This window comes from Bos taurus, chromosome 17 (genome assembly GCF_002263795.3).
Source record: "Bos taurus isolate L1 Dominette 01449 registration number 42190680 breed Hereford chromosome 17, ARS-UCD2.0, whole genome shotgun sequence".
Taxonomy (NCBI): domain Eukaryota; kingdom Metazoa; phylum Chordata; class Mammalia; order Artiodactyla; family Bovidae; genus Bos; species Bos taurus.
In genome coordinates, this window is record NC_037344.1 from 2,816,148 (window position 1) to 2,825,592 (window position 9,445).

The 9,445-nt window shown below is 44.7% G+C and overlaps 1 long non-coding RNA gene across 3 annotated transcripts in view; it reads right to left on the minus strand.

Annotated features, from left to right (window-relative positions):
* Positions 1-8,156, minus strand: part of LOC132342570 (uncharacterized) — a 137,405-nt gene extending 129,249 nt beyond the window's left edge. For all 3 annotated transcript variants that reach the window (XR_009490977.1, XR_009490978.1, XR_009490979.1), the window contains exons 1-3: positions 8,068-8,156; positions 3,861-3,911; positions 2,172-2,256 (exon numbers count right to left, since the gene is read on the minus strand). This is a non-coding gene — a long non-coding RNA (uncharacterized lncRNA). The remainder of the gene's footprint in view (positions 1-2,171; positions 2,257-3,860; positions 3,912-8,067) is intronic.
* Between the last annotated feature and the right edge of the window lie 1,289 nt (positions 8,157-9,445).

A 9,445-nucleotide genomic window follows, 5' to 3' on the forward strand; every position in this document is an offset into this window, starting at 1 on the left:
TGTCTGCTTGAACCCTCACTTGTTGGGGGTCATCTCCCTCAACACCAGGTGGGGCACTCTGCTCAGTCCCATAGTAGCCTAGCTCTGTTCAAGTGCAGTACGGGGGAGACGGGGCTGCTAGAGCAGGCTGTCTGGGAGGCAGAGCTGTCAGGGAGGCAGGGTGTAGATCTAGGGAAAGCCCAGCTGCTTGCTGGGTTCTTGAAATCATTCTGAACCTGCATGTATTCAAGAAGGTGCTGCAAACCAAGGAAAAGCCACATCACAGCCTAAGTAGGACAGCTTGGGAATTCCCAGGCAGATTCTGAAGCTGTCTCCATTTATCTAGCAGTCCTGTGGAACTATGATTCTTAAATCTTAAGAATACAAAAGTAGGTCTGGGTCTTAGCCCCCACCCCCACCCCCAACAACAGTGACCTGAACTCTTCTAAGCTTACTTAGAGTCTTAAGAATATGGAATTTCAGGAAAAAACTATCACAAGATTAAAACACACACACACACACACACACACACACACACACACACGCCATATTCCCCTTTAAATCTCTGAGGCCTGGCATTATGAGTGTGCTCAGTCTCCGAGTCATGTCCCACTCCTTGTGACTCCATGGACTGTAAGGTCCTCTGTCCATGGGATATTCTGGGCAAGAATACTGGAGTGGGTTGCCATTTCCTCCTCTAGGGGATCTTCCCAACATTATGTACTGAATTAAAATAGACAGGACTCATGCAGTAGGACCATGCTGAAGAGATGGCAACTGACAGCTTTTCTTACCAGCTGTATACTTCAGTTAGCTGTGAGTGACTTAAGTGACTGAATTTGTACTCAGGTTTTTATGAGAGACTGAGATAATAAGAATATATGTTGCCTGTTTTAAAAGTATTTAACTCTGTAGAACCCCAATTATGGAAAGTTCAATTATGCTGCTAATGGTAATTGTAAAATATACCTTCAATGTAGTAGTGTGATATTTTTCTATTTACTGGGAGAGGCAGTAAATACATCACAGTTATACTTTAGTGGAAGGGAGAAGGACATTCTCAGCCACCTAGGGAACAGTAAGGTCTAAGGCATCAATGGAAACAGTTGTATTATATCACATTCCTGATACAATCTTTCTGCCATGCTATGTTAACAATAGTTTAAAAATAATAATAAATAAAAACTACCACAGAAAACAAGAATATCTTCTTTTGATGACATCTGAAAAAAGTGATTACTGCATATCTGTGGAATTATTGCCTGCATAATTGGGCCATGAAACCAAACTTAAAGTTCACTTTTGCTAAACAGAATTGCTACTCTGAAAACTGTCTAAAAGCATTAAATTTTGTTTTACTTTAAAAAAAAAAAAGACTATATTTTGCCTATATATTGTCACAGCAGGGCCAAAGGATAAGGGAAAATTATGCAGGAATAATAGGATGTCAGACAATTGGTTCCATTAGAACACATGAGGTATAGGTGCCACTGACTATTCATTTTCTAAACTACACTATTCTATGAGCACTGAAGTGCTCATTTCACCCTGAAATATTTAGAACAGTACACTGCATATGCCAGTCCTTGGTAATTTTCATGCAATATGTATATATGTGGCTTTAGAACTTACAAAGTGTGCATGCATGCTCATTCATGTCCGACTCTTGCGACCCCATGGACTGTAGCCCACTAGGCTCCTCTGTCCATGGGATTTCCCTGCAAGAATATTGGAGTGGTTAGCCACTCCCTCCTCCAGGGGATCTTCCCAACCCAGGGATCGAACTCAAGTCTTCTGCATCTCCTGCATTAATAGACAGATTATTTACCACTGAGCCACCTGGGAATCCCTTAAAAAGCACATCCATACATAAATTATCAAAGCTTCTCATTTTTTAGCTTCCTCATAAATAAATGTCTTATGTGTGTTAATGTTTCACCTTGTAATCACAATAAGCTTTTGCGGTATTATACTATACCCATCCCACAAATACGGAAAACAGGCCTCCTGAGGAGTTCACACCATAAAGAGTGTGTAACCAGGATTTGAAGCCAGATTTGTGTTACTGTAAACCAGGGTTCTTTCTAGAATAAAAAGTGGACTCACAATGTAATCTTAACTTTAACTGCATGATGTAAGTATTACACTTTACAGACTCATTCATTCAATAAAGACATATTGATCAGCAATACCTGAACTCAGAAATTCCAGATGTTCAAGCTGGTTTTAGAAAAGGCAGAGGAACCAGAGATCAAATTGCCAACATCTGCTGGATCACTGAAAAAGTAAGAGAGTTCCAGAAAAACATTTACTTCTGCTTTATTGACTATGCCAAAGCCTTTGACTGTGTGGGTCATAATGCTGCTGCTAACTCACTTCAGTTGTGTCCAACTCTGTGTGACCCCATAGACGGCAGCCCACCAGGCTCCCCCGTTCCTGGGATTCTCCAGGCAAGAACACTAGAGTGGGTTGCTGTTTCCTTCTCCAATGCATGAAAGTGAAAAGTGAAAGTGAAGTCGCTCAGCCATGTCCGACTCTTAGCGACCCAATGGATTTCAGCCTACCAGGCTCCTCCATCCACGGAATTTTCCAGGCAAGAGTACTGGACTAGGGTGCCATTGCCTTCTCCAGTGGATCACAATAAACTGTGGAAAATTCTGAAAGAGATGGGAATACCAGACCACCTGACCTGACTCTTGAGAAATCCGCATGCAGGTTAGGAAGCAACAGTTAGAACTGGACATGGAACAACAGACTGGTTCCAAATAGGAAAAGGAATACGTCAAGGCTGTATATTGTCACCCCACTTATTTGACTTATATGCAGAGTACATCATGAGAAATGCTGGGCTGGAGGAAGCACAAGCTGGAATCAAGATTGCCAGGAGAAGTATCAATAATCTCAGATATGCAAATGACACCACCCTTATGGCAGAAAATGAAGAACTAAACAGCCTCTTGATGAAAGTGAAAGAGGAGAGTGAAAAAGTTGGCCTAAGGCTCAACATTCGGAAAACTAAGATCATGGCATTCAGTCCCATCACTTAATGGCATATAGATGGGAAACAGTTGAAACAGTGGCTGACTCTATTTTCTGGGCTCCAAAATCACTGCAGATGGTGGTTGCAGCCATGAAATTAAAAGACGCTTACTCCTTGGAAGGAAAGTTATGACCAACTTAGACAGCATATTAAAAAGCAGAGACGTTACTTTGTCAACAAAGGTCTGTCTAGTCAAGGCTATGGTTTTTCCAGTGGTCATATATGGATGTGAAAGTTGGACTATAAAGAAAGCTGAGCGCCAAAGAATTGATGCTTTTGAGCTATGGTGTTGGAGAAGACACTTGAGAGTCCCTTGGACTGCAAGGAGATCCAACCAGTCCATCTTAAAGGACTGAATATTCCTTGGAAGGACTGAATATTTATTGGAAGGACTGATGTTGAAGCTGAAACTCCAATACTTTGGCCACGTGATGCGAAGAACTGACTCATTTGAAAAGACCCTGATGCTAAGAAAGATTGAGGGCAGGAGGAGAAGGGGACGACAGAGGATGAGGTGGTTGGATGGCATCACTGACTCAATGGACATGGGTTTGGGTGGACTCTGGGAATTGGTGATGGAGAAGGGAGGCCTGGCGTGCTGCAGTTCATGGGGTTGCAAAGAATTGGACACAACTGAGTGACTGAACTGAACTGAACTGATAACCTTACCTTCTGCTTTGGACTGAATGTTTGTGTCCCATCAAAATTCATATGCTGAAGTCCTAATGCCCAGTAGAATGGTATTAGGAGGTGAGGGCTTTGGGTGGTGCTTAGGTCATCATTGGAATTCTCCCTAGCTCCTTCTGACATGTAAAGATACAATAAGGAAAAGAGGCCTTACCCGTCCATGCTGGCACCCTGTTCTCCAGATCCTCTTCCAGCCTCCAGGACTCTGAGAAATAAATTTTTGTTGTTTATAAGCTACCCAGTCTCTGGCTTTCCTGGTGACTCAGATGGTAAAGCATCTTGCTTACAATGCGGGAAACCTGGGTTCGATCCCTGGGTTGGGAAGATACTCCGGAGAAGGGAATGGCAACCCACTCTAGTACTCTTGCCTGGAAAATCCCTTGGACAGAGGAGCCTGGTAGGCTACAGTCCTTGGGGTCGAAGAGTTGGACACGACTGAGCGACTTCACTTCCACTTCCAAGCTACCCAGTTTCTGGCATTTTGTTATAGAATCCCAAGGCATCTAAGACACATTCCAAACACCGTTCCAGGAATGGGAGACACAGCAGTGAACAAAACTGTCTTTGGAATTTACATTCTGGGGAGGGGGTGGGAAGAGGAAAAAAGAAACCCAACAAATATTTGTCCAGTTGGCAAGTGCAGTGGAGAAAGATAAGGCAAAGTAAGGGGTTAGGAGGTACTAGGCAGGATTGGAGAAGGCGATGGCACCCCACTCCAGTACTCTTGCCTGGAAAATCCCACAGACGGAGGAGCCTGGTAGGCTGCAGTCCATGGGGTCGCTAAGAGTCGGGCACAACTGAGTGACTTCACTTTCACTTTTCACTTTCATGCATTGGAGAAGGAAATGGCAATCCACTCCAGTGTTCTTGCCTGGAGAATCCCAGGGACGGGGGAGCCTCGTAGGCTGCCGTCCATGGTGTCGCACAGAGTCGGACACGACTGTAGTGAGTTAGCAGCAGGCAGGATTGGGTAGAATTGTAGCTATTGAATATGGAGTGGTCAAGGGCAGAGGTCATTCATAAGCTATCTGAGTGAGCAGAGACCTGAAGGAAGTAGAGCCAGCCATGGGTTGCCTGCAGAAAGAGTGTTCCAGATGCAGAGACTATTAAGTGCAAAGTCCCTAAAACAGGAATGTTCTTGGCCTATTGGAATATTAGGCTGGTGCAAAAGAAATTGCGGTTTTGCATTGTTAAAATTTGCTGTTTGATTATTGGAACACGTTTTTAAATAAATGTAGTTATGTTATACATCATTTTAATGAGCATTTCTTGCTTTATTATTATTTTTTGTGTGTGTCCTAATGACTTATTACTTGCTATGTGCTTTATATTTATTTCAGACTATGGAAACAATGTGAGACCAAAAGGAAATTTGAGCGACAGTCTTATTTGAGTTCAAAATGGGTTGCAAAGCAGCGAGACAATTTGCAACATCAACAATGCGTTTGGCGCAGGAACTGCTAATGGACGTACAGTGTAGTGGTGGTTCAAGAAGTTTTACAAAGAGATGAGAGCCTTTGGAAGTTGACAACGATGGATGGAGAGAAATCACTGAAGCTGATCCTCTTACAATGACACGAGAAGTTGCCAAAGAAGTCAACCGTCAACCATTCTACAGTCATTCGGCCTTTAAAGCAAATTGGAAAGGTTAACAAGCTAGATAAGTGAACTCATGAACTGACGGAAAATCAAAACTATCATTTTAAAGAGTTGTGTTGTCTTATTCTACACAACAACAATGAACCGTTTCTCAATCTGACTGTGATGTGCAATGAACAGTGGATTTTATAGGACAATTAGCGACAACCAGCTCAGTGACTGGACCAAGAAGAAGCCAAATTTGCACACACACAAAAAAAGGTTATGGTCACTGTTTGGTGGCCTGCTGCCGGTTTGATCCACTACAGCTTTCTAAATCCCTGAGAAACTATTACATCTGAGAAGGATGCTCAAAAAATCGCACTGAAAACTGCACAGCCTGCAGCCAGCTTTGTCAACAGAAAGGGCCCAATTCTTCACAACGCCCAACTGATGTCACACAACCGACACTTCAAAAGTTGAATGAATTTGGTTACGAAGTTTCACCTCATCTGTCATATCCTCACCAACCAACCACCACTTCAAGCAGCTTGACAACTTTATGCAGGGAAAACCCTTCTGCAAGCAGCAGGAGGCAGAAAATGCTTTCCAAGAGTTCACTGAATTCTGAAGCACAAATGTTCGTGCTACAGGAATAAACAAACTTATTTCCTATTGTCTAAAATGCATTGATTGTATCGGTTCCTATTTTGATTAATAAAGATGTTTTTGAGCCTACTTATAAATATTTAAAATTCATGGTCTGAAACTGCAATTACATTTGCACCAACCCATAATAATAGCTGGGAGGTCAACGTGCCAGCAGTGCTAATAACTGGAGGGGAGTGGGTGACAAGAAAGATATGAGGCCAGAAAAGGAGCTGAGACTAAATCACTGTTTTTTAGATCACTTTAAGGACTTTGGATTTTACTCTGAAGGAGATGAATCATTGGACAGCTTTCAACCAACACAGGACATGACTAACTTGCATGACTGCTCCTGCAGCTACAAGAATAGGCTGTAGAAGGGCAAGGAGAGACGGGGCAGGAGGCTATTTCTACAGTCCAATCAGAAGGGTGGTGCTTTATACTACAATGATGGTGAAAGACAAGTTTGACTGCAACGGTCTTGGCCTGAGCATGAAGAGGTGGAACTGCCATTTATGGAGACAGACAAGACGAGAGGATGGAGGGAGGCAGACCTGGGAATGAAGATCAGGACTTTCAGCTTTAAACATGTTACTTCTAAGATGCCTTTTACGAAAGATATCAAAAAGGCAGCTGGACACCTGAATACAGGTTTTACAGGAGGACATGTCCATGTTGGAGGTAAACATGTGGGGTCTAGCAAACCTACAGAGCAGATGAGTCGGGGAAGGGCCTACGGAACAAAGAGCATCCAGTCAAGGAGACTGAAAAAGAGTGTGAGGGAGGAAGACAGAAATCATGACTTCCAGAAGAAAGAATTTTAAAGAGACAGTGATTAATTTGGTTCAATACCAGTGAGAGGTCAAGGAGGGTGAAGGTCAAGACTGACCACTGAATTTAGCAGTCATCGGCCAGTGTGTGCCTGCTAAGCTGTTTCTGTCGTGTCCAACTCTTTTCGACCCTATGGGCTGCCAGACTCTTCTGTCCATGGGATTCTCCAGGCAAGAAAAGAATACTAGGAGGCTATTGGTATTACTAGCTTCCCTGAAATGAGAAAAACAATGTTCTTAAAGATTAAATAAATTGAACAACCAGGGTCACATAGCCAGTTAGCAATAGAACTGGGCCCAGAACAAAACCCTGAACACAGGCCTTCAGAAGTGAGCCTTGTTTCCTGAATTCCAGACGAGGCTCTTCTACCTATTATGACCATCCTTCCCGTGGTAACTGCCATTCATGAGGGGGGCTTTAAAAAAATACTAAGACAATAAACCAAAAGGAATGAATGTCAGTAGAATTTGGGGGCACAGTGACAGTCAGACCAAGGTTTGGCATTTCATGACAGACAATGGCCCTCAAATCAAGTAGACAGACACTGCAAAGAGGGCAGGCCCAGGTGTCAAACACAACTCAATGCAAAGGAAGGTTTACATCTCCTCAAAATGAATTCTGTGCGCATTGCTCATTGCATTTTGCTAGGTGATTTCCATGTGAATAATTAAGATTCCCAGATAAATAATTAGGCCTGATTACCAGATGTCACTAGTGCTATGTATAGTCAGGACTTGAAGAGAAGGGATCTGATTCTGCATGCTCTTTCCTTCACTTATCAAGGTGCTCACAAAGGGGGATAGAGAGAGGATATATTTTCACTTTCAATTTTAATAATTCAAACAATTTTTTAGGGGGCCAAAGGCACAAGAAACTCATAAACTATTCAGGTGCAAACAGTTCCTATTCCCCCCTCAAACTCCACTCCCAGTAGTCAATCCCAATTCCTTTAAGGAATCCACTGTTGCCACATCTGCTGAACGATTTTGCAGACTAGGAAGTGAAGATTTCCAGAGCGAAGAGCAGAGATTTCCAAAGGAGCTGCACGAAGTGGGGACGGAGGATTGACCATCCAGGCCGGGAAAGGCGGACACTTGGCCAGGGAGGGGATGCGCGAGGGCCCCCGGGCCGAGCCTCCTCCGGAGCGGGAAGCCTGGCGGGGCTCTGGCTTGTCAGAGTCCAAGCACCACCCACGGGGCCCAGACCGGAGCTGCGACTGCAGCTGATTCGGCGCCCTCCCTTTCCGCCTCTCCTTTCGGGGCCGCTGGGGGGACTCAGTCGCCCGGCGCGGTGAATGAGGTTACCTGACACCGCCCCGTCTCCCCAGAAAGCGGAGGCGCAGTCCCGCGCACTGCATACGGCGAGGCGGGGCCCTCCTGCGCTCGCCGGTCCCCTGCCTCCGCCCCGGCGCCCAGTCTCCGCGGCCCCGCGGCCGAGGTGGCCGCCTGGGGGAGCCCAATTCCGGGCCGGAGAGTCGCCGAAGCCGGCGCAGGGTCCACGCTCCGCTCGTCGCGCGCGCGGAAGCCCAGAGCCGCGCGGCCGCACGCGCGCACGGCCGCCCAGTGGGGCCTCCGCTCCCGCGCGCCCCCTACTGGCCGAGCGCCACAGCGCCCCGCCCGGCCCGGAGGCCCCGCATTGCAACACTTTGAGATCAGGTCCAACCATCAAGCCTGCAAAACGTTGATTAGGGTTGCTGGCTCAACTCTTTCCTTCTGTTTTTGAAGTTTGCGCCGAAAAGTTAAAGTTTCTCCCTGCCCTCCCCATTCCCTTCCAAATTCTGAGTTTGAGAAGGAAAAAAAATCGAACAAGATAAATATATGGGAGCCCCCAACTTTTTTGGCTACCTGATGCCAAGAGCCACTCATTGGGAAAGACCCTGATGCTGTGAAAGATAGAGGGCAAGAGGAGAAGGGGACCACAGAGGGTAAGACGGCTGGATGGCATCACAGACTCGATGGACATGAGTTTGATCAAACTACGGGAGGTAGTGAAGGACTGGGAGCCTAGTGTGCTGCAGTTCACGGGGTCGCAAAGAGAAGCACACCACTTACTGACTGAAAAACAACAACGTCTTTTCCAAGGAGCTAGAGAACTGTATTTAGGCCAGCTTTGTTTCTCTAGACAGGACGGTGAAGAACCTGTTTTGTTTGCTTCGTTTTCCGATAGTTCTAAATACCATCTGATCAAAGCCTGCGGGGCACGTGATGACCGCAAAGGTTCTTTCCTAAGTACTGAAAAGGATGGGAAAGAACCACGTTCAGGAGTCGCAATCTAGTTAATTGTTGGTGAACAAACAAAGGGGAGCCAGTCTCTCTTTTTAAACTTAATCTTTTGTTTTGTTTCCATTAATTCGCTTTTCTTTCAAGTCCAGTGGTGCTCTCTTCTTAGATTGAATTTAGCAAAGCAAGAGTTCAAGTTAGTTCAAGTTCAAGTTAGAAGAAGTAAAAGAAAACAGAAACCAGGCCTCCCTTCTTTATAGGATGATTAATAAAGTTTATGGATTATCTAGACAATTATGTGATTAATAATACAAGTCAACATATATTGAGTTCTTACTATTTACCAGAAACTGTTCTAATAGCTTCATTTACTTTATAGTAAAAATAAGCTTTTATGACATTTCTTTAAATGTTTTACATGTATTAGCACATTAAATAAAACAGCCCTGTGAGATGAATGGGG